The following is a 26,634-nucleotide window of genomic DNA, read 5'->3' as shown; positions in this document are numbered from 1 at the left end:
CACCTCCTCTTCCTCCTCCTCTTCCTCCAAGAGAACAAGCTAGCAGAGGTCTAAGATGCACCAAACTTCAGCTTCTACTGTGACTTTGAGAGATGCTTTTAAGTAAATATCATATATATTTATTTTTCTCCATTCTCAGCGTTGACCACAGTCAACCTCAAGGTCCGACCTTGAGGTTGTTCAGGCTATCGGCGCTCCCAAAACATGTTTACTTCAAAATCCCAGGCGGCGCCTCCACACCGAGTTCGCCGGATATTGACCCTGAGAAGCGGAAAGCTTTCTGTCAATTTGAAATAATCTATAAACACTGACATCACTGCTTCAAAAGGTTTGATCAAAGTGAGTCAAGTAATTCAAGAAATGCTACCAACTGTGAGTTCGGAACATCGTTCTTTAGATTTTTGGACAAGGCGATCGCTCCAACAGAACGGACACAAACCCGATCCAAACGGATGCTCGTAACCCAAACGCAGCAAGGGACGGCCATCTTTCCACGACGTTTAAAGAGACTCAGCGACCCGATGGGATCATCCGGCTTTTAAGGAAGAAAGCGTGTTGTCTCCAGCCATTAAAACACTGCTTAGCTCCTGAACGACGTTAGCAAACACGGAGGTGCATCGATTAGACACCAGCACAAGGAGAATGAGAGCGGCGCGAGCGATCGATGAAACCGATCGATGGGATCAGTAAATGAATGGACAAACAAATGAGTGTGTTGGTGTGTAAATTAGTAGCAGCCAGGAAAAATTAGACGCCAGCGATGGGAGGGCGAGGACAAAGTGCTGAGGGCGCGATGAAACGAGCAGGTGATTAAACCAAGGAGCTAATCAATGAACTCGTGAAGATGAGTGACGGAAGGCATGTAGCGCCGAGTGGAGATTAATAATATTATTAGCATGTCGTTAGCCAAGTGATTAAAAACAGCAAGGGCATTGGTCTAGAACTAATTAAATTTACAGTATCTCATGCCTATCAATGTGTGGGAGCTGGTAGATAATGTGAGGAACAGCATGAGAATAAACTGATACCGATCAGTTTCACCTGACGCCAACACATTTCCATAACGGCCAGATTAAAACGAATTAAACGACACAATGGAGAGACAAAGGCGCATTAATTCCCCTCCATATTTAACCTGCTTTCGCTCCACATTCTTATTTTCTGATTTCTGCTGTGGCTGAAAAGGATGTTCAAGGACATCGAGGCAGTGATATTAGTATTCCAGAGAAGGGAAGATGGAGACAGAGTCTTATTCTTTCTCTCAATGACCAGAATTATAGTAATTATATCAGTAATTACTGGTTAATAACAAGTTATTATACTTTAAGCACTATAACGTGCATTTCCATTGATTTTATGAGGCATCTAGCTCAACAAAAGACAAAAATGAGGAGGTCTATTTTCGCCACATCCTATCCAGAAAAAAGATTTCACGCCGCGTTGACACACCGAAGACCAAAACCGATGTCTGTGTCGTGATTGTTGTGTTGTTGACAGAGGGAAAATCTTGGGATGTAGCGCCACGCCGTTCAGGACAGAGCTGCTAATCCACACAGTTGGCCCGCATCACTGCAACCGCGTCCAAGACCAACGATATGAATCCAAAAACGCTGGCAGACCCCAGTCTGAGTCTGGCTCGAGGCCGCCACCACCGCCGCCGCCATCGTCTGCTGGATGCGAAGGCCGTCGATTAAAACCCGACATCCAGAGCAGGAAGAGTAATTAGAACCATTTCTGGTTTTACGTTGAAGGATAAAACTTAAACACAGAAAAAGAATCCAATTCCACTAACAAGAACATAAAATTTTTTATATTTCATATGGACATGACAACATCGGCGCTGCTGACGCCACGCTACACTAGTCATATGTGTATATTTGGTCATATCTGTACTGGATTGTATCAGTATTATTAAGAATTACAAGAAATAAACGCATAATAACATGATAATAACACCTGCGTATTATAAATTAGGTGTTATAAACTCACTTTCTCTCCCTCTGCTTCCTCTGATAGTAACATGGCTTGGCTTGCTCATTTTATGAATTATATACCCCCCCCAACCCCCACCCCCGCTGAGCAGTGCGTCCTTAACGGTGAAATATGTCCTCTGTCTTCGTCACGGTTGGGCGAGGATGGTGAAATAATGACATAGAATTCATTTCATCTCCTGGCGGCCGTGCACTCTGACACATACCTCAGCCCCGCCCTGCAGGACGGGGGGAAAAAAAAAGACGAGTGGCGCCGCGCGGTGAAAAACAGCCAGTCGCTATCAGGCATCCGTTTCTTAACCGGCGCATCATTCTCTCACCTCGTATCCTGGTCACTTTTATCCCGCCACGGCACGCTTCAACACGTCCATCCTGCCCCTCTACAACCCCAACCCCACCTCTGACACCAAAACCCCCCCTCCCACCCCCTCCCTCGACGTCTCTTCCTCCCAGGAGGTGGGTGCCATCTCATTAGCTGCCGCTGGATGAGGCGTCCTCTCTCCTCCGGTTCAAGGTGATGGAAGATTAGTCCGTTTGGCCTCAGCTCATTCCGTATTCACGCGGCGTTAGCCGCTCCCCGTCAACGCCAAATTACACTGAACCTGGGGAGTCTAACTCCATTAATTTTAAATGGAAGATTAATTTAACAATATGAAGCAGATATTTGTTACAAACCCATCATGAAAAAGTGACGTTTGGCTATAAATTTGCGGGAGGCTGGGTCTGGCTAACAGGGCCGCGCCGCCGATAAATCAACGCCGGTTATGGCTAACCTCTTTTTTCACGTGTGCGTGAGCGGCGACACACGTCCAACAGGAGTCGACTAATAAATATATATATATATATATATATATATATATATATATATATATATATATATAAAAATCAATTCTAAAAATGATTGCATGATTATTAGTGGGCGTTTTCTTTCACGTCTCGTATGCTAATCTCTGTTAGCAACCAAAGTCGTTTTCTTCTCTTTCCAGGGTAAATAAAAGCTCCGTCGCTCTAAGCTCTGCACATACATCGTACATCCGACGTTCTCCTTCCCCTTTCTCCCCTAGAACGCCACATAAAAAACTCCCGCGGACGACGCGGCGCCATCCTCGACACATCGGAGTTGGATACGCGCGTCGGTTCTCCGTGACAGTAACTCCTAATCGTATTACACACCTCAGCGACGCTCGCGTTCCATTACCGCCACCCGGTCCTACCCGGGCTGTGATTACACCCCCCACCCCCCCGGGTGTGTGTGCACACGCACTCGGCGATAGCTGAAATGTGTAAGTGAAACATTTGTAGGTGGAGAAGAAGGCGGCGATGGCGGTCTGTTGCATGGAGATGAGGCTTAACATTAATGCTCACCTGATAGTGTAAGTTCCAAACCCTGCAAGCCCCGCCCACCCCGCCACCCCCTACGATGGCCAGGGATCATCCCTGGCCTCATTCTCTTTTTTGGCTCCTGATAATGTGAAATTTCTTCTGGGAGGCGCCGGCTAATTAGAGGAATTGATAACCTCACCACTTATTAACGAGACCAATACATCTCAAAGTCATTAAAGATAACCACGGCAATAAGTCTGGCTGTAAGCATCACTAGGCTTCACAGCTAGCGTGTCGGGGTTGTAAAAAGTGGAGACGGGGGGGTGGAAGGTGGGGGGGGGGGCAATTCTTGCTCAGTCAACTGTAAATGCTCGGTTATTGGAATCTTTAAAACAGCCAGCGAGGAGAAAATTACACGACCAAATCCCACTTTTCCTCCGACTTAATGAAGAATTAAGGTTCCCATTTGGCGCATTAGACGGTTCACAGGAGGTTTGGCCGTTGTGAAAAGTGTGTTTGACAACGGTGTCAATTTAGGCCCGGCAGAGCTCGGCGGGCCGTGACAGAACATCATTCACCACTGTCACAAGCACTTATCGTTCTCATTGTCACCAAACCAACAAAATTCAGGTCAAGACCCCCCCCCCCCCCCTTACTTGCCGCTCTTCATTATGATTTTCCACACCGTGTTGGAACCAAACGGATGTGGAGACTGGCTGTTCCTGAGTGAGAGTCGAGGACGGCTAAATTCACAAATCCTGCGTCCATAAATGAGATTTACTGAACTCGTACTGCACGTACCTCCAGTCAGAGGTCAGATATACAATAGTACCTCGGTTTCCAACCACAATTGGTTCCCGAAGGCTGTTCGAATGGCGATTTGTTCGAATTCCAAATCCATTACAAATAATGTAAATGGTCTTAATCCGTTCCAAGATGCTAGAAAACTACCTTTCTTCAACATAATATGTTATATTTCATGATGTCATTCATCTATCAAACTGTATAGCAATGAAACATATCAAAGAAATGTAAAAGAAAGAAGCAAACATGAGATGGAAAGAAAAAAACATGGACGTAATCAGGTTAGCCTAAGGTATGAGTTACCGTCGTCTTTTGGACAGAAGTTTACCGTACCGTAACTCGTACCAGAGGCAATGGAACGCAGATTAAGTGAAAGATTATTGAATACAATAAACTAAAATAAAAAGAACATTACCGTCACGTTTTGCCTTTTCTCGCCCTTGGTGGCAAGAAAAGGGCGTTTGTTTCGCGTTCGACTTCCAAATTTTGTTCGACTTCCAAGACAAAAAAATTCAAAATTTTTTGGTCAAATTCCGATTTGTTCGATGTCTAAAGAGTTCAAAAACCAAGGTTTGCTTGTATTCCACTCCCCCACTGAGCGTACTCAGATCACAGCATTGTTCATCAATTGCGATGGATGTAGGTGTGAAAGGCGAGTCGGGCAAATTGACGCCAAGAACGTAGCTAAAGTTCACCTGCCTGCAGATTTCAAAATAGATTTCCTGAAAACCGGAATGATGGTCGGGCGTTACCGGGATCACATTTCTCTTTTTTCTACAAGCATCAATGGAGCGTTTCAAAGTACGGAATCATTCGGATCTGGTTAATTGCGATAAATTGAGCATTTTTTTAAACTAAAAGGTAAATACAAATTCTGGAGGTAAATATCGAGGTTTTAATTGTTCACTTACACAATAAAAAGATGTGATAACACTAAACGGTTCATCTGAAGGCTGGGAACTGATGCTGAGGATCCCGTTGTCGTCCTTCACAATCCTCCTGGCAGGAAGTCGCCGGTTAGCCGTCATGCTTTTCATTTCCTGCCATCCTAACAGGCTGTAAAGCAGGGAGTGTGCTGTAATTAATCAAAGCAATCAAACAAAAGTCCTTTCTGGATTGGACTTCCACAGTCGGTGATTAGCCTCATTAGACAGAGCTACAGCGGGCTTCACTGCATTACCTTTAACAGAAAGCAATTCCCCTTTTTCTCCCTTCGTCAATTAGCGGCGTAAAAGAAATGGAGGTACGTCGACAAAGCGGAACGGTCTCAGAGCGAAAGAGCAGAATGTCAGGTAGTCTGTCAATTTAACTACGATGGCAAATATTTGATTTGGGGGATGTTCATCCTGCAAATCTTGAAAGGGAAAGAAGGAGCGGATTATGAAAAGGCAACATTAAAGGAAAAGACGGCATTCAAGGAGAATTATTCATCTGAGAAATCCACGTAATGTATTAGTAAAAAAAAGAAAATACATGGACAGGACTATATCTATAACTGACATTGATTCTGAGGTTTTAAAGTCCCAACAAAAATCAGTGGTACAAAATCAATGAAAAGACATCCAAATTGCTGACATGTGGCTGAATTACAAGTCGAGACTGACACTGAATTTATTTTCAACTCAAAGACGGAGCCTTGTAGAAAATTTAATTAATACGTGAAGGAACAACCAGGACAGAAAACTACTGACATTGACCTTCGATTACGCGAAGAAACGACGGTGGCTGGCAAAAGATGGATTTAAGACGTCGTGTTAGAGCTGGAGAAATAGTTTCAGCTCGAATTAACCTGCGGGATAAAGAAATCAAGAAAAATCATTTTAATTCAACTCAGACTTTCTTCAATATCCATTTTATTTGTATTTGTTGAGTTTATAAGGACAATATCGTAAAATTTTCCCCAATTTTAACTTTAATGTCGCCAAAAATCTGGGTAGATCAAGTATAAACGGGTCATGAAGATATGGACTAGTCAGAATGTATTCACTATTTCAGTCCTACGGTCCCTATAAGGCATTTAAAGTCTTTTTCACTGCGACTAATAAATGTAAAAAACCCTTTCACTCTGAAGTCTTCCTCCATTGACTGCCAATTAGCCACGATTCAAAATGGCACAGCTTTCCTTTCAAATTGGGGGATATTATGTCTTCCGCTAAAGGTTTGGCCCTAACTGGCTCTCAGGAGACTCCATGGATCTTTTCTCTCCATCCATTCCTCAACAACACCTTCTGGGACCGGCACTCCACTGTTTTAACCTCTGAGCTCATTATCGGGAGTCTCCAGGGCGCTCTGCTAACCAGAGACAGGAATTACGATTCGTCGGGAACGCTCGCAACCCAGAATGGATGACACCAGGAAGAGAGATCAGTAGCCTGAAGAGCCCTTGGGAATGCTGCAACTTGCCGACTAAGCCACTTTTAATATATATTTAGCATCGCACCTGCTGTGTTTTAGCATGCCGAGGTAAGGCTCTCCATTTTTGGCATTTATTTGAAATGATGAAGAGTTGCTGTTCCTGCATGGATTGATGCGTACCTCCAAGAAAGTTGTGCACCTGTGCAGGAATCGTGAAGAAATTAGAACCAGTCTTGAAATCACGTGCTCAAAATAGGTGTTTCACAATTGCTAAATATACAGAAACATACATGTCTGTGGCTCTCCAGATCTTTCTGGCCAAGGCAGAAAGCTGGACTGAATTATGAAGGATGTCCTAAAGCCAGAACCTGAACTCTTAAATTAACATTACGCTGCTGTGAATAAGTCAGAACTGATTGCAATGATTAAGCCATTCAATTTTGCCTTTATTGCAGGAGAGCGGATAATTTATTTGCCTTGCAAGGACATATTTCACTTATTATCCCATTTCCTCTTGTGGTAGATCTGATAAATGGCAATTACACACCAGAAATGGAGCATAAATAACGCAAGTCAAGGAAAGTCTGCAGAATTTCACTTTACGTGTTTGGAACGTTCTCACAATTTAAACGACCTCCAAGACAGAAACGGTTGATTGTTTCTAAGCTGTTCTTGAAGACTCTGGGTCTCTTAAAGATCATCAGTGACATCATCAGTAGCGGACCTTCCCAAAAGTGGACAATCTTCCAAAATGAGTCATAGCTCATGATGAAGATGAACAGAAGACCCAAAGAAAAACATCCAAAGAACTGCAGACCTCTATCTCGTCAGTAGAGGTTGGTGTTTGTGGCTCTACGATCCTAAGACGTCAAGAAGACTTCCATTGGGGAACGTTGGAGCAAAAACCGTAGCTAACCAATAAAGTAGTGATTAAAATAAGAGTTTTAGAGTGGTTCTGAAACACAGATCGGAGACCCGATGAGATGCAGTTCCTGCTCGTATATCCAGCAATAAAGCAGCGCTGCAAAGACTGGGCCATAAATCCATGAGAGCGATGTCAAGAGACCGATCTCCAGTTGGAAGTGTTTGGTCGCTGAACGGCGTGACAAATTGACCTCCAGCTCAGGAGGTGAATACCTTTTCACGCTTCTCATTCAGCCCTTTAAAACCCGCTTGGCTCAGGTTGTGTTTGCGGTCTGTCGGACGCCGTTTGAAGATCCGGGACTTTAAAATGAAATACAACGATATAGAAAAACCAGGCGCGGGTCAAGAGTCTTGGATAACGTATCGTCACGTTTACAGCAGGTTATACTAAAACGGCTTTCGCTTCATAAAAGCATTGTTGTTGCCTGGATGTAGCCTCTCTCTCTCTGGAGTGACGTTAGCGGGCGGCTAAATAAATAATTAAAAAGACAAATAAAGCGAGAGGCAAATGAGTACAAGGATGAGAGCCTCGGAGGAGTGATCTGCTCAGATTCCAATCTTTGAATGTTGCAAATTAAATTCCCTCGTCAAGACTCTAATCATTCACAGCAGATGGGGGGCTTACACTCTGTTTTAGATCTGCGGGAATTCTAATGGTTATTGTTTCTGTTTAAATAGGGAGATTATTGCATTTTAATAAGTCCTCCTTGGGACTTGGTGCAACAATGGAGTGCTGTGAATTACTGTAGATAGCTGTTACAGCATACAGGGGGAGAAATCAAGTTACTAAGTGTGACAAGTTGCTCTTCCTCTATCCCCACCCGCCCTTCCCCGAGATGGCAGAGAGTGTATTTACCACCAAATTAAGAACGTGCCATGGGAATAATATTTTTATCCGACGGAGACGAAGGGTGGGGGGGAAGCTTGGCTGTGGATTTTCATTAAAATGACACATCTGTTCAGCAATTTCGGCTAAAGTAATTCCACTGAAAGTTTTATCAGCTAATTTTAATTATTCACTCCATTGACTTGAATACAGGATTCATCATGTTGAATTAATACATTCAACAAGATTATTTTTCTTTTTCCTTTTCGCGCTTAAATAGAGGAATAGAGGCGGGTGGGAGGACAGGGGAGGGGGGAGCGTGGGGGGCAATCAACAAATTGAATTGTCATGCACTGCGGATTAAATTGTGATTTGTTAATTACAAAAAAAAAAAAAAAAACCGGGGGAGCTTCTCTATTTTGAAGAATTAAGAGTCTCAGGAGGGATTAAACGTGAACTGCTTCTAGGTGTGGCGCGTCAATCACTCGCTTTGCCACCATATTTGTCTTTTATGTTTAGTACAGTAGAACATCTAAGGATAATAACATTAACGTTTGTGCGACATCACTTCAGATTTTCATGTTTCGGTCTTCAGGAGGTCGTGTTCAATCTGTCAACACCACCCGAAGGAACAATTCAAACGTCACCGAGGGCCACATCAGCATAACGGCTGTCCTCAAAGGGCCAGATGTAACTAATAAATGTAACTAAATGTAACTCAGTGTAATGTAAAATAAAGGTAACTACTCCTTAATGTTAATGAATTTATCACTTAATCAAGTTACATTAATTACAATTGCAGAGAAAAAATGCGTTTGTTTATTTCTCTGTTATAAAATCAATCGTTTTATTTTGTCAGGTTATTAAACCCACAGAACTCCATCAATCAAGGATCAAACTATCAATGAATAAAGAAAATGTAGTCTTGTTCAAAGCACATATTGTATTTGACCTATTTATTTTAAGATGTCTGTGTAGGTTCTCAGTCCTCCAGGTCATGGTTCTCCAGAAGCTGTTGAGTCGATCCACTGGACGTTAAGAACGTTCTTGAAGACGTTTCGTCTCTCATCCAACGACTCAACAGCTTTTGGATACTTATTTTAAGACACTCTGACCTTTTATTCTCTCGTGGGCCACATAAAGTGATGTAGCGGGCCACATCTGGCCCCCGGGCCTTGAGTTTGACACAAGTGACTTTAGGCGTCTTTCTATGATGTCATCAGACCAGCTGACACCGGCGACGAGGTGCGGGAGCATCAAAAAGCCCTCAGCCAATCAAAGAGCTTTTATTCACGGCGCATTCAAAAGCCCCCGTCCATTCAGACCCCGTCCTTTGAAGGACTCTGCAGTCAAATTTATGTAAGCCGGGTGGCGGTGGAGGCGGTGGGGGGGTGCTTCTGTGCAGAGACGGACCCCCTCCCCGCTGGCTTTAGCGTCTTATCTCCTCAGGTAACTTTCCTTTGCAACCTGCCCCCCCGGGGGACGCTCACCTTGCCCCCGGAGCCCTGATGCACATCAGCCCCCCCCTAAGAACAAACGAGACGCCAGCGCCGGGAGATGGGCCAGTCGCAAACTGATACCTCTCAGGCACGGCTTTGTGGCTACGCCCCCCCCCCCCCTGCTTTCTGTGTGAAGTGTCACCGAGGAGCCCGCCAAGGACCTGGGGGGGGGGGGGCTTTTCCTGGACAAAGGAAGGAAACTGAGAACACAGCTGTATTAAATAATAGCCTGGGGGGTTGGGGGCTGTTTGTTCGGCTGACACCAAACATCGCCCGTCAGCTAATCAATTAGCTTACAGTGTTTTCCGCACAACAAGGAACGTAAAAGCCTTAATTTACTCAAAAACCGACAATGAGCCTTATAATCCAGTGCGCCTTACATAAGAAAGTGCTTTTAACCCTTACAGCCCTACGATTCGTGCATTTTTTCACGTGATGCAAACACGTACCGTGATAGGTGCATTTTGTCATGTGACACAAACGTCTATGTGATACAAACGACTGTGCGCACGACTCACACATTTTTTATGTGCGAATCGTGCGCAGTCTTATTTTGAAGAGACACAAACTGTGTATCATTATGTTAGAAGCATATGGCGACCTTTTGGAGCTCAAAATCAATTCAATGAGCATGTTTTTGGTTTTTATGTGCAATAAAATACAATTTTTCCATTTCGGACTTTGACTGTTTGTGTCTATTTTGCCCCAATATGTCAATATAATAAGTTAGGGAAGATAGGGAAATAAAAATCTTTTCATATAGCTTTCATATAGCTGAAGTTGTGCTGAAGATAAACATACCAAGCATGGGTATGTTAAATCCTTTTTATTGATGTATATAGAGACAAATATCAAAAGTACCAAAAAACGGTTAAAAAAGGGCATTTATTGAAGGTGCACCTTATAGTGTGGAAAATACAATACTTTCTTTTTACCATGGAACCAACCCTGGGGAGGCTCCTCCACATGTCAATTCCCCCACCAGTCGTCAGCTGGTAGAGATAAATATTTGTTATTTACTAGTTAAGAGCAGTAAATAACACCAGAGTGGATGCAGAGACTCCTGATGAAGGCAGCGTCCCGTCTGAACCAATCCTGGTTGAGACGCAGCGACTGGATGATTGGGCGGCTGTCTTTGATGGATCGCCGCCATATTCTCCGCTTCCTTTCCAAATTACACGCTGCAGAATGTTTCGGCCTCTCAGGAGGCCTGTACCGGTTATCAAATTTAATAAATAAAGAAAAGTGAAATCTGTCTACTCTTCATCTTCTTCGCTCTCCCAGGATTTGCTCGAGTTGGCAAATTACCATTTTCAGGCGCGATATTCCCCAGGCGCCGCGATGCTTTTCTCCTCTTCCTGATGGAATCAGATGAGCGCAGTCAGGGGACGCGCTGTTATCCATTTGGAAGTATCCGACGTAAAAAAAAAAAAAAAAGAAGTAAAGAATAGTGGAATAAATGCGACGGCGGGCGCTGACAGCTCCCCATGAGGGAGCCCACGTCACGCGGGGATAAAGTTGGACACTTATATTGTGCTGTTAAAAAAACAATGCCTTGGAATATACTGTAAGTATATTACAAATAATGATGTCATAAAATCACAAAAATACCTTCTTCTTTTTTTTTTAAATCAATTTTGAACCTGGGGATAAAGTCGAGACTTTCTGAATTTACGACACAGGAAGTCGTGATGTCATGTAGCGCTGCTTGAAAAACGTTTTTAAAGTGACTCCGATCGCTTGTACTCGGATTAAAAAAATTAATATCAACTGGGCTCCAAAAATGCTAAATCCTACAATTCCCATAATGCAACGAGTCTTTCCAAAACACCATGTTCGCCTCATATGTAAAGATTCCAGTTAATGGCATCGTCAAGATGTTAGCGGGATTAAATAGTCGTATAGATTGGAAGATTATGACATCATTATGACTGGATTTAACCCCCTCAGCCCTGAGAAGAGCGCTGCATTCTGGGAAGGCGCTGGTGCCAGAGGCTTCACCTGATGCACTGGAATCCAATTTAAAGGGATATTCAGACGCAGAATACCAACTAAACTGCATGTAATCCACTCACACCAACAATGAACCCCCCCCCCCAACTCAACCATCACCACCACCACCACCGCGACTGGCCAGGCCAGCCGAGGCGATCTCAGGAACACTTCAATGGCGGGTACCTGGTTTCTGCTGGGCCCATTACCCACTAATCCACGCCCGAGTGGAACGTTTAAGTCGTTCTAAAAGCATCAGAGCGAGCCCCGAAGCCGCCGCGCAATTAAGGGGAAAGAAATCGTCGCATGAGTGACATCCCAGAGGAGGATCAGAGGAGCAACGGTGGAAAGATTTCCAACACCAAATGAAAGAAACTCATCACCTGCGTGCGAGCTGCAGCTTCGCGAAGTTAAGGTTTAAAAGTCCAGGCTCAAACGATTCCGACATCCGGAATACCGGAACGGATCCCGCAGGGAGAAAGCCGTTTTATTAGCAGGTGAGTTAATCAGACGGAGAAAAGCCAAATCCTGTTGTGCAAAACACAACGACGGATTTCTTTCATCTCATCCTCAGAATGAGGGAATGAGTTCAACAATGAGAGCTGGAAAAAAGGGAAAGTTTGCTGAAGTGCATGATTCCATTAAACCTACGAAACGGCACGAGGGACGTGTTAGGATTCAAAAAATACGACTGCTCTGCTTTCTAGAAGCGAGAAAAACGCAGAGATTTCTAAATACAAATGTTTTCTACAGCTTAATTGTCTTGTATGCAAATGTGTTCCAATTTACCTGATTCGTCCCGTGTGGAGACGAAACAGTCGGAAATACAACCGCTGAAAACAAAACATCAATCCTTTCCGGCCGCTGTGAAAATCCCAGAAAATTCAATTTAGGAAGTTTTTTTAGACACGCAAATCCATGACAACGAAGCAGAAAAACCGGTTGAGATCCAGTAATTAAAGGTACTGTGATTCCAGTTTGGCAAAAAAGAAAGCTCAAAATTCCTTCAAAAAAAATTTAATTTCAACCGCCTGTTCCCGTCACTGCGATTGAAACCTGGAGAAAAAAACTAAATCAGATGCAGACGCGCTGAATCTAATAAAAGTATCGTGAGAAGGATCCATCTGACTCTGTGTTTATTAAACCTCACCTTGTATGAACCCTGGAGAAGTCCTTTGAACTTGCAGATGTATTATTTTGGAGGAATAATACAACTGACCTTGAGGAAACTAGTTCAAGGTCAAATTTCAACTTTTGAACACTCAGGAACCGGATAAGATAGAAAAACGAGGGAGAAGGCCAGTGTGAGTAAGACCATAGATCAAAGCTACTGCTTTGATCTATGGTTTGAGATATTTCCTATCCTGAGATATTTTTGCACATATCTCAGGAACCGGATAAGATAGAAAGACGAAACAAAGGGTGTTATATTCAGGGAGGCAAGGGGATGAAAATTATATCACAACCTTGACCTCGAAAAATTAGGTCAAGGTCACATTTTCAGTTTTATACCCTTTTAGGTACACACCTCTGCAACCTAATGACAAATAGAATGCACCAGCTACATGTTGGATCACGGGTGTTTTATTAAATGACCGTGACCTATGAAAGTAGGTCAGGGTAAAATTTTGGATTCAGGGGTGTCGTGGGATGTTGCAGTCTCTGACTTTGTTTTTGTTTTTTTTGTCATTCCTTTGTGACGTCAAGACTCTGGGAAGGGGAAGCTCTGTGAAGAACGCCATCTTGAAGGGATGGACAGTCTCTTTACTCCGTCCTCCCTCCGTCGGTGGTTGCTGGAAGCCATGAGATCCATCCTCGCTGGTTTGCTTGACATTTATTTGCCCTGCTTCTGCTGCAGAATTCCCCTTCCTAACTGCCGGCGCTGCCACGACCGGGTGAGCAGATAACACACCTGTCAAGGCAGCTTTAGGGGAAGGGGAATAAATCCAGACTGGGACTGAGGTGGATGATATGATCCAGGAGGCTACTGGGGGGGTGACATAAGACACCCCCAGCCAGACCCGGACTGCTTTAAAAAACCCGATTAGATCTCAGCACAGACATTTCAAATGGCCAGCCCCCTTTTTTACCCTCCATTTCACCTATTCTTTACTACTCCCCCCCCCCACGTCGGACCATCAAAGGAGCTGTCAAGGGCCCTTTATTCAGGCTGGCAGACGGGTCAGGGGTGGAAGGTTGACGTGGGGTGTGCCCTTTGAGGTGCGCCCAGCGGTGATGTATGGAGGCTGGGGGCTGTCTAAAAGGTGTTGATAACATTCATGGTGTTGTGTTCCCGAGAGGCGCACAAATGTCAGCGCGTTCCCGTCATGCGTCGCATAGAATTCTACAAATAGAAACGACTAAAAGCAAAGCCGTCGTGATGCAACGCTCTGCTTTTGTCCAGGAGTATCTGGGTGTCTATGGAGGGGCAATTATTTTACCCCTACCGACTGTCCTTTGGTTCCAGTGGCCTGTTTAAAAAAGATGGTGACTGGTTGACATCTACAGACGTCACTGGCGGGTCTGGTGGAGCTCGTCAGCAAAAATCAGGTTTCTAATGATGGACAGTATCGTCATGACGACTGATCTAGTTACGAAACAGAAGAAAGCGAATCAGAAGAAGACGGAGAAGTTGAGGCAGATTTGTAACGAAGTTTTGCGTATGTCAGCACTCGTTTGGAGAAAAAAAGCAATTTGCCTGTATGAACCCAGACTATTTCATTGTATGAACCCGGACTATTTCATTGTATGAACCTGGATTCTCTAATCAGAAGGCTAAGGAGCTTCCAAATGTACTGACTCTCAAATTCGAAGATATTTTGGTTGATTTTCTTCATTTTCTCCACTAGGTGTTGCATATGTAGCACTTCACCAAAAATCACGATTGCATCCTCCTTTTCGACCTCCGCGACCTCCACAGAGGCGGAGCTAAAGCTCCTGTTTACACCTTAATTGTGTTTATACAGTAGATGCAAAGAGCGTTCGACCTTCTGACCTTCTAAACAACCTTCTTACTCATCAAAATCCCTCCCAGAACCAATCAGAACCAGTACAATCAGAGACTGTAACATCCCGTGACACCCCTGAATTCAAAATTTTACCCTGACTTACTTGCATAGGTCAAAGATCAAAACTAGTGCTCTGACCTACTTTCATAGATCAAAGCAGTAGCTTTCTCAAGGTCAAGGTCATCATCTCATTTTTGTCGCCTTTGCTGACTGAGTCATGTGCTTTTTGTTTCATCTTCTATCTGCAACGGTTGCGAAGACATTTGGTGGACGAACTAATGGACGGACTAACGAACACACAAACACCGACAATCACAACACATCACCGCTTTGAAGCGGGATGTAATCAGAGTAAACGGATGAACCTCAGATGATCTTCCTTTGATATTCACGCAACGGCGGCTTTTTACGTTCTTTTTTTAGCTTTACGACAGGAACACGTTTGCTAACGCGTCATTCAATCACGCTGTAAAACAGCAGCGAAGATCCGCTTGATTGAACCTTGATGAAGACGCCAACGATGCACCATCAGGGACTCCATCCAATTACTGGAGAGCCACAAAAACCGAAGGCATGAGAACAATATGATGGACTGCTACTGTGAGGTATATTAAACCGGAGCGCGGGTAAAACGTCCTTTATTTAGGACAGTCTTGCAAACATTTTTGGGCGACCCCTGTGAGCCTATATGCAATTGGAAGGGATGGCGGGGGGGGACATCCCACGATGGCACTAAAAGCGCACATCAATTACCTGAAGCAGTGAGGCCTGTCGGGTCCATCCGCATCGCACAGATGATTTTACTGGAGCCTTTGCTATCCAGACATTATGGAGGAAAGACGTTTTTGCAGCAAGAACAGGATCACGTCGGCTGCTATAGAGGAGCGTCTCTTTCATGGACGTACTTGAATATTCCAACTAATTGAGTTAGCTGGCAATGATCTGCAGTAAACAGCCTCGCACAGCTTAGCAAGCAGCCTGTGTTTGACTAAGCCTTGTTTATTATCAGCCGCAATCCACGGTACGGATGAATAAATGCATATTGTTTAGCTTAGGGTTAGCTAAAGCTGGAGCCGCGAAATCGAAAGAAAAGAATTTAAAGCAGATGGTGAAATCCAATAAGAAACACAGGAGGAGGAGGAGGAGATGCAGAGGGGAGGACACGGAGAGGGGAATAAAAAAGGAAAACCGGAGCCTACTGGTTTGCCTTTTTCCCGTCTGTTTTTCAAAAAAGCTAACATGGCGAGGAGGTGGGGGGGGGTGGAATACAAAGGCCTGTGTTCTCATTTTCAGTCTGAGAGCCCCACCAGGACCACTGAAACTTGCTTGATTTCCCCAGTCCAATTATATCTCTGTGCTCAATCCTTCCAGAATAGTAACATCCCAGCGAGGGAGGCCGTCTGCCTAAGCGCGCCGTTCCTAATGGAGTCCCTGAAGTTGACTTCATTTCATTGCTCCAAACTAATGGGCTGTGATATTTTCCCCAAACTGAACGCCGCTCTGCCCGCTTGGAATCCAGTCAGCGCCAGGCCGGACCCGTATCGGCGTCACGCCAGCCTGCCGCCGCCGCCTACCCCCCCCGCCATCCAGCGCTCATTAGCGCTCACTATCCGAGCTGATTGTCGAAGGGTTCCCGCATCGCCCTGCTCTACCCCGTGTGGCCGGTGGATTTAAGAGGACTTTAATCTAACAAGGCGGGAGCGAGGAGGAGCAGCCGGGGGGGAGGACAGATGTACCGCCAAGCCGAGGTTGAGACTCTTTCAGGGACGCCGATTGCTCTCCGATGGATACTCACACCCGCAACACAAGTATGAGAAGAAATGGTTGGACATAAATTCACCAGAATGGGTCCCTCTCCGGCTGTATTGGGGGGCACAGAATGGTCCTCCAGATGGCTGAGGGATTCACCAGCGGTGCAATACAATCACCGGCACGGCTGAAGTACCGGAACCAAATATGAACCGCTTTATATCACATAAAGACTCTTCCGGAAAAAACTTGCATTTTGATTACACGTTTAAAAATCAATCCCGTCTTTCCAGGTGCGACTTTCTTTTCGTTAGCCGTCGTTTTGCGAGATATTTAGTCTTCAAAAAGGAATAAAATTAGTTGTAATTCTGTCATTATCTAAGTCTGAACAGCACAGCATTTAATTAAAGCTGAAGGGGAGAAAAAAGGACAGGGCTATTCATATACAGAAACAGGATGGGATCTTAAGTACATTGGAGTCAATTTAACCAAAAAAAATCAGAATCTTATTCAGGCAAACGTGATTCCATTCCGGGATGTGCAGGTGGAGAGAAAAATACTTTTTATGGCACAGAGAGGTTAATTAATTCCAGAATTACTCCTGCAAAACGTCAAGCAGTTGTTTTCACACCTAATTGACAGCAGAATTAACAATGGACTATATTAACAGGCTGGTTCTTGCAGTGAAAGTGCTTTTCATATGCAATATATACGAAAAGCAATTACGCGTTTTGGCCTCTCTCTCTCTCTCTCTGGCACCTTTTAGCTGGAATCTACCAGATAGATTAACCAAGGATAAGAGGTAAAACTGTAATTATGCTCATTGTTCACCTTCCTAAGTGCAGCACTTGAACACAAAAAGCCAAGATGCCTAAATGCTCCGCACTTGGTTGTCATCATGCAAAGTGCGGGTCAGGCTCCAGTGCTACGAGCTAATGGTGGCGAGCGGTGCCCGGAACACATGCTCGGGTTCTCCCGGGGGCACGGGGGGGAGTTAAGAGCTGCGCTCCCTGCTGCTGATTATCGCACCTTCACTCGCCAGCCAAGTCTACCTGCCCCCCCCTGCATTGATCTCATTTGGCCAGGAGATAAGGCAGTAATTGGATGAGGGGCTTGGAATCAGATGACCCAGTCTGGCTTGGCTAATTCCACTCTTCCTGGGGCCGTCTGGGCCGGGGGCCAAAGGGGCAGGCCAAGGTTAATCCCATCCAATCCCCTGTACCCTGTGGCCCCACGCTGCCCTTTGACCCCCTCGCTGCTACCTAAACACAGCTGATTCGACGACGTTTAAACGGGTCAGAGCCAAGGGGAGAATTCATTTACCACAGATTTCACACCTGTGCAAATCAGCCAATTATACCACCATGACACGGGGGGAGGGGGGCTTTAGATTGTGTTCACACTCAATGTATACACACAGGACGCCGCCCACGCTGGGATATATCACAAAAAAGCCACCCACGTCTCCTGACTTGGAAATCATTTTCGCAATTTTCTCATGATAAGGGAAGTAATTAGATCCGATCAAGTGGGAGAGAAGATTCTCTGAAGTGACGCTAGACGCATCTCGAGGGCGCGGACCTGCGGGGTCGAGCGATATGCGCGTATGATTCTAATTTGTGATTACGATGAGCATCCTAAGCAAAAAAGGCCAACAGCTTTTCAATCTGGCGAGACGGTTCCATTCAAGATGGACGACAGATTCGTCTTCGTATCTTGTTTGGGATTCGCCTTGATCTCAAAAAGGCTCAGCCTGGCTCATCAAGGCCGAATGCAGCAAAAGGGGGGAGGACGGTAAGGCCTCTTGGGAAACACTAATCTTCTTATTTGTGTATATTTATTCAATTCCAGTGTCAATATCAAGTGTAATCAGAACGTGCCTCCTGACAAGTGCTTTACGCGCCGGCTGATAGCTGATGACAGAACGTAGACAGAACCACCTGGGAGTACATCACCACTGACGGCTCCCGATCAAAAGATCGGCTCACGCAGATTAATCACCGATTCCGACGCGCCGTATAAATAACCTCAAAAGACGGGTGCCACGTACGGAAACGCGTTCATTGATCAGACGGTTTCGCCGAAGTCTAGCGAATGCGTGTCACGGTTGAGGAAGCGACACTCCGAGACTCTCCTTGAAAGCAGGAAACACTTTGTTTAAGATGATATAAGGTGATCGGTTTATTCCCAATGCATCATTCTGAGTTCAGGACCCGTCAAACGAAGAGATCAAGATGTAAAGATAGAGATGATTATTAAGAAGTCAACCCTCGTGACCTGCAAAAGTAGGGGGAAAAAGAAAGGAAATGAAAGAATGGACACTACAAACACAGCAGGAGAGAACGTGACGGATCTTTACCTCAGGTTAAAACAAAAAAACTTTTTTTTAAATTCCATCATTTTTATCCAGTGTTCGATAAAACGGACCACAACATTCTCATTATAGTAGGAAGGTTAAGAACACGACGCGCTGCGACAATTTGGATCTCTGTTGTGCTCTGCCTCGGAGACCGGGATTTAATTTTTCATTTCAATTCACAATGAAGCTCAATGGATTCTCAAGACGGCTGTAGCATCAGCTGGTCCCCCCGTAACGGGAAAGACAAAAAAAAAAAAAAAAAAAGACATACGAGTTTGAACTCCCGTAGAAACGAGACAATCGGAGGCGAGACGAGGCCAACAGTTGTGTATCATAAAGACAACAGCCGAACGGCCATCCTGTGGATTCCTGGGGCCAGACATACAGATTGCAGATGGATAAGTGCACGTTAAAACAATATCCCGCCAACCAAGAAAATCATTTCTCATAGCTGTCTCTATTTACTGAAAGGCTGCTCATCTCCCACTGGGGCAGAAACAAATGAAAATGTTATTTCTCTACTCATGAACTCCTACCTACTCTGGTTTTTCACTGCTGGCAATTTCATTTCTCTTCCAAATTTGACTTAAGCCCACGACTTGAGGGAAATAATGTCTCTGGAATAAGCTTGTGCAACTGTAATTCCAGGGGCGCTATCGCTCTGGTCTTTCTCGGTAAGTTGCTCTGCGTGTCTGCCCGTCCATCCAGCCGTCTATTTATTTATTTTATATTTATTTGTCTGTTTGCCGCCGCTGTCCTTCCAGGGAAATTGCAACTGGCCTCTGAAACAGAGGTGATGTGACATGCGATGCCTAGCGGTAATCTTGTCAGACAGTCTGGAGTTAGACAGAAGAACATGTCCCAACCCCACCCCCTCCACCACCCCCCAGGACAAGGGACGAAACTGCAAAGTGTGACCAGTCAAATAAAACCAAAACAAAAAAAATCAATCCAATACAAGCAAATGCAAATAATTTTACTAGCAAAATGTTCTCAAAAAGCAAAGACGGAATAATTTTGTCCTTGAATCTGATTAAAAACACGAGGATAGTCACGCACTAAAACAGGGGTATCACACTCATTTTAATCGAGGGCCACACCAGCGTAACAGTTGTCCTCAAAGGGCCAGATATAACTTATAACTGTAACTATTCCTTAATGTTAAATAACTCGGAATTTATTACTTACTCAAGTTCCAAACATTACAGTTAGACAGAAAAAACATGTTTGTTTGTTTCTCTATTCTAACATAAATCCTTTTAATTTGTCAGGTTATTAAACCCACAGAACTCCATCAATCAAGGATCAAACTATCAATCAATAAAGAAAAATAACATCAGACACAAGTTAGGACGTTAACTTTGTTCAAAAGTTTTTTGTCAACGTTAAAATAGGCTTAATTAGTGCATTGTGGGAAATGTAGTTTTTGGTCAAAATGTACTTTTGACCTTTTATGCTCTTGTGGGCCACATAAAATGATGTGGTGGGCCACATTTGGCCCCTGGGCCTAGAGTTTCACACATTTGCCCTAGAGAAAAACAACATTATCAATAAATAAATAAATTAATGAACAAATAAATAATGCCCAAGGGTAATTTATTTTTATCGTCTACGTAATTTACAAATTTAATATTTTACTTATTCAAAAATGTTTCAAATAACTAATAAATCAGGCGTGAAGAAGGAATATTTCTTCATAAGTTCATCTTCCTGTTGCATCCAGTGGAGCTCCCCCTACTGGCCAAAGCAAATAACGCCAGTTTAAAGGTTTTGGAGTTCAACTTCACTTTTCCTGTGCATCCAGTTTTGTAGCAGTCCAGATTTAGCACTGTCAAAACCATTTTAGAGAACAGTTAACACACTTCCAGCTGCATCTTCACCATAATGACGAGGAGGAGTACGACACTCACCCGCCTGTGGACACGACCGATCAGACCGAGTTCACGAACTGACAGCCCCCCCTCCCCCTCGTGTAATCCCCGAACAGCATCCTCAGCCTCCTCAAACAAACGCAACAAGACAACACGGTCCTCCCACACAGCTTCTATCGCCTGCAGCTAAACTCCCTGCTACACACACACACACACACACACGGGGGATTCACGTATATATAAAACACACATACGAACGCAAACGTATGCTCCGCGGAAGGTTTGCATCACTCTTGTGAAAGTTGTACATCCTGGATACTACGGGTTAAATAATTAAAAGAACCAGCAGCAGGAGACGTGGACGGATGAGCCAGGAGATGGGGTGCGTTTGATTTGTCGGTTCAGGACTGGGGAGAGATACGCACCAGTAAACGCCCAGTAATCAACGTTTATGAGGGCCGGATGGTTGTGGAACCCCGTCGTGCCTGATTGTGTTTTCTCCGGCTCCAAGCTGGGGGCCGGGTACCCCCCTACCAGTCTATTGTGACTGAAGTATGGGCTCCGGCTCGGCTTCTCCATCTGCGAAAGGGTTTCTTCGCGCAATAGCGTTTGTGTGCTTCAGCAATTTTTGTGTGTTGGTCTGCGTGTGGGCCGGCGTATTCCTGGAGACATGTCAGAAGATGAAGACCTCCCATCACAAAAATAAAGCACAACTTCCCCTTTTCTCCTTCACGCAGCTAGTTCCCACATTGCTCTCATTGCTATGGCAACCGGCGCTCTCTCCTTGGGCTCTGCATGCATCCAATCAGAGCGAGACCTTTGTAGAGATTCCTCCCGGCTCCACTTATTCAACTTACCCCACTGGAGCAGCATCCACAGCTGAAAAGGCTGGAACAAAGAGAGGAGAGACTCCCTCATCACAGACGGGTATGACATCAAAAATTGGGGCTACGGGGTTGGGTGGCTACGAATGCGGAAGTAATGCTTGCCAAGGGTTCCGAGGCGCACCAGCAAACAGGGTGGCGGCACATGGCCACGGCCAATTCCAGTGGAAATTATGTGGAATAGGATTTGTTATTGGAATCCTGGGAGCCTGACTACTTGGCAAGTCTTGCGTGGCTCTGGCACGGGTTTAAGCCTGATAAGTCAAAATGGATTCCGGCTGAGCCTATTTATGTCATTCCTGAAAACATATGGATAGGATTCAGCCGCTCAATACTTTCAACCTTCAACAATGACATTCAACACCACATCTCCAGTCCATTAATCTTCCATGAGAATAGATTTATCATCCGCAGCACTGAGGGATTGCAGTCAGAATCGGTCTGAACTGTACTCACCACACCGACCTCCTTCTGTATCAGTTTCAACGATTAAAAAGGACCTTATTTTTCTGGGGCGTACCGTAACCGAGGCAAAGGTCACATTACTCGTCCAATTCCTCTTATTTCACTTTGCCATCAAAGCCCTCCCCCCCCGGGTGTCGTAAATAATTAGCGGAGATAAACGAGCGCCACGCATTCTGGACTTGAAAGCTGCTCAGAGGTCACGGCGCACAAACACACAGGCGCACGCAGCGCTTCCCCTCGATCTAATTATACCTCCTGGAGAGTCAACGCAGCCCATCCCGAGTCAAACTCTGGTGAATGGAGACAGGAAGACAAGACAGCCCCCCTGAGCACTTGTTGAGGCGATCCGAGATACCGGACCTTTCTCAGGCCCCTGACAGACATTTGGATGTCGGGGTACTGGCAGGACGACGGAGGCGCAGCGTAATTCCGCCCGACTTCCGTGTCACAAAGTGTCAGAATCTGTCCCTGACAACAGGACTGCAGGCGAGAGGGAGAGAAATACGAGAGAGAAAGAGAAAGACGGTAGAAAAGGGGGCTTGATTTGGAGTGCCAATGGCGGTAATGAGCATGTCTGACCACTTCCTGGGAGACAGCCTATTCATCAGATTGATTTAGAGTCAAAGGTGTCGGCGGTTAAAGTGATCTCGTGTCTGGATCCTCCGGCGAGCTGACTGCAGCGAAAAGGGAGACCTGGCATAATGAATGAGGAACGAGGAGGTGGAAAGCTAAGAGCGGTGGACGTGATCTCTTCCCTCGCATCACAGGTCTGTCCTAGAATCTCCCCCAGGTGCTCCTTGGGAATTATTCGGGAACCCCAGACGGCAGAGAGCTGGTTCCTCCTTTTCCTAACAAGACTTCTCTACGTCGCCCGAACACTATGAAGTCAACTGCATATGATCGATCTTTTGCAGGCAAACCAGTCGAACGCAAGGATTCAAATCCCTGTAATTTACATCTGGACAACAGGACAGGAAACAGAAATGCTAAGTCTATACTTGCAGTTCCTGTTGTCTATATATAGAGCGCTGAAAAGCCATTAAACAGGAAAAAAAGAAGTAATCCTTCTGCTGCGCTGGGGCCTTAGCAAAGAGTACCATCCCATGATAATGAGCTAATTATAGGTACAACATTTCTACTTCCATATTTTAAATGCTCGTCTCTAATAGGAAACGTTTCGAATTATTGAGAAGCAGAGCGAGAAAGAGACGGATAATTGATGTGAGCAATTACAAGTTCTGTGTCGGAACAAATTGGCCGGTTTATCTGGACATGTAGGGGGACGGCGACCTCATTTACGTCAGGGTGTCGGAATAATTGGAGGAGGTGCTGAGGAGGTGGGCTGGGTGGGCGTGGCTTCATTCTGATGGCTCTGGTGGCATTACGACTCAGAGGTTAAAAAAAAAAAAACAACGTTGTGGACATTCTTCACCTGGTCCAGCAAATTAAATCACAATAATGAGTTTTATCACAACAAATATATTTCAAGACATCAATTCATTTCCAAAGACTTTGGAATGGTTTCACCACGAGCACACAGGATTGCGAATAGGCCGCCGCACTTTCATCGGAAAGCCAATAATAACTGAGTTGCGTTTTACTAGCCGTAAGAGAGATCGCTGTCTTTGGGTTGAAACCGCTTCAAACGCGCTGGAAGACGACATACTTGACTTTTAACAATATCGCTTCCAGATGTTTCATTACAGAAACAACTTCCAGAGATTTGGCCACATGGAAACCCCTCTCGTGCGAGGAGGAGCTGGGGGACGCACGAGGATGGATTTCACAGGAACCCGCAATTTTCACATTTTCATTACATTTGGAAAAACTAGCTTGTAAAACTGTCTGGAATAACACAGATAAAAGACTCGTGTGACGGCCTGCCATACACACAAACCCTGCGTTGTCCGAAGCATTTGACGTGTCAGAAATTCATTGACTCAAAAAAATAAAATAAAATAAATGAAAGCGGGATAAAACAGGAAGCTTTTGGTTGAAACTAAAATGGTGGCTGAAATAGACGGGGGGTGTTCATTACGTCCTACGTCTTGCGCCTCTCATCGGGCTTAACTGACTGACGGATTCTGACCCAATACTCTGGAGCTCCTCTCTATTGCACATGCCTCTCATCAAGCGCCTTAGGTACAAAAAAAAGGGGAAAAAAAGAAGTAACATGCTGTTTACTCGCAATCCCAGGCCCGTAATTGCCAATTTATTTGATAGGCAGCTGGGTAATGATGGCATTTCACCCCTTGCCGCAGAGACTAAACGGGAGTGATTCATCCCGAGCTCCCTGCCCTCCCTGATCCAGTCGACTCCCTCCGCTCAGGACGACTGCCTGCCTGCCACCCAATCTGAAGGTGGGGTGTGGGGGTTGGTTTGTCGGCTTCAAATGAACCCAAAAAGAGAGCTCATGGCTTCAGAGCAAACGCAGCTAAGCCTGCCAATTTAGCTGGGGTTTGGGGTTGAGGCGAACACAGCTGAGCTGATGTGCCATTTGTCGGCTTTAATGAGCTGGCAGGACGGCGTGATGGGGGGGTTGACGAGCGGGAGAGTGAAGGCTGCCAGGCCTGACCTCCTCTGGCCCCTACCCCCCCAACTTCCTGCCAGCCAACGGCAGGCAGGCAAACGGGGTTCTTCTGCTCCATGGAAGCGCCGTCATTCTGTGAGGGGAAGGGGGCGACACACCGAGTACTGCTAGCAAACTGTTGGTCTAACGGACGGCCCAGGGGCCAAAGCTGGCCCCTTGATACTAACAAGTCACTTCAGTACCGAGGGGTGTCTTTGTTTCAGCACTGTCAGGGATCCACGCCATGCTACGTACGCTTTTTGGACACGGATAGCTGCACAGAATACACGCTACATGCTACGCTATCTACCTGAAACACTATCCTTTCATCTAAAAAGATGACACCCCCCCCACTACTTTCTAATGTACGTATTTCCTCCTTTTCGCTCCATCAATCTGGAGAGGACCTTCCTCCAAACCTCTACAATCGCACCTTTCGCACGTGTGAAGTGGATTTTTGATGACGTGGCCGGAGGGGAACTTGTTCGGAAACCTGCAGGGACCGGAGATGAAGCCTCGCTCGGTGCGTCATCAGAAGTGACACAGCGCTCTAAAAGTCCTTCTTCACACTGTCCAGATCCAGACAGCTTCTCTGAGGGCATGTTCAGGCTTGTGTCGGAGGGGGTCTTGACCACACGAGCCTGGGGGGCATGGACAAGCGTTTTCCTTTAGGTGCCCGGCGGCTGAAAGTCCAGCTCAGGTGGAAGCGATCAGAGAGATAGTCAAGTTTCCCCTTGAGTGAATTTGACCTTTTGAAAATTGAATTACGGATATGATTTGGATTTTAAGAAAATATCCCAGTACAAAGGTTCCTGTCAGGTGCTGGAAATGACACTCATTTCCTGATTTCACAGCCAATTTAAAGAACAACAAGCTGGATGTGAAGCTTAGTTTTAAGTTCTCATATAAGGAGAAATGTAAGCCAAAGCGTGACATCTGAGGTCAAAGGTCAAAGAACTCAAGCCTTGAAATGATTCTATGGAGCACTGGGAGGTACATTTAACCAGGAGACTACAAATACAGTCTAATGGCATTCCTTTGTTGAATATGATCATGAAAATCAAATTTAGAGGAACCCAAACGGTGCAGGACTCCAGTACATTAAGCATGAGTCATTATTTAACCGACAGATGGCGAAGCGAAAGCTTTTATCATCCCGTGACACGACAGTGGCGCTGAAGCGCATTAATCATCCATAGGTTAAGCGTCCCTTTGCCTCGGCGCACCGCTGCACCGTTCCGACGCCGCGGCCTGATAGAAATCAGCAAGTATCATTTCAATTTCAGTTGTCAACATCAAATTACTTATTTCATTTCATGCCCGGTCGAGCATCGTAACGCTACATGCAGAATCAGTTTTGCTTCAGCTGTTCGCCCGTGTCTTCTTCAAAGACTAGCTCGCCTCCCGACCGACAGCTTTAATTACGGCGAGGTATCTGATTGTCTCGCTGCAGATTCTCCGTACGAATCGGAGCGCAGGGGGCGGGGCGTTGCGCCCGCTTCCATCCTCCTCGCGCCTCCTTGTGGCCTCTCTTAGTTCCTTGAGCTTACGCTCGCCTTCAGCTCCTCCTCAAGGAACAAGGACCCCGGTAAGGAGCGTCACTTTACACATCGGTCCTCAAGAACGCCTGGGAGTAAGTGCGCATGTGTGTGTGTGTATATGTGTGTGTTTGTGTGTGTGTGTGTGTGTGTGTGTGTTCTTTACCTGAAGTACTCCAAGTGCTGATTCATATTTGTAAGAGTTAAGACCGACCACCGCTTTGCTGCCGCTGCGACTCAACATCGATCGTTTTTTGGACTTACAGTATTCCCTCGTTACTCACTGTTAATGCGTTCCAGGAACCACCCGCGAAAAACGAAATTCCACGATATAGCGACAAACTTTATTTTATTATTTACGGTAATTTAAACGTTTATGAACCCTCCCCATACTGATATGAAACCACCTTCTAGTGTGAATAAGCGAGGGATGACTGTAAACCCACCATGAGACGGAATAACACTTACCTTTTCGTG

The 26,634-nt window shown here is 45.3% G+C and overlaps 1 protein-coding gene across 10 annotated transcripts in view; it reads right to left on the bottom strand.

Annotated features, from left to right (window-relative positions):
* Positions 1-26,634, bottom strand: part of auts2a (activator of transcription and developmental regulator AUTS2 a) — a 204,713-nt gene that overhangs the window by 98,917 nt on the left and 79,162 nt on the right. The window lies entirely within an intron of this gene.

This window comes from Antennarius striatus, chromosome 13 (genome assembly GCF_040054535.1).
Source record: "Antennarius striatus isolate MH-2024 chromosome 13, ASM4005453v1, whole genome shotgun sequence".
Taxonomy (NCBI): Eukaryota; Metazoa; Chordata; class Actinopteri; order Lophiiformes; family Antennariidae; genus Antennarius; species Antennarius striatus.
The sequence above is the reverse complement of the archived record's forward strand: the minus strand, read 5'-3'. Positions and strand labels throughout refer to the sequence as shown.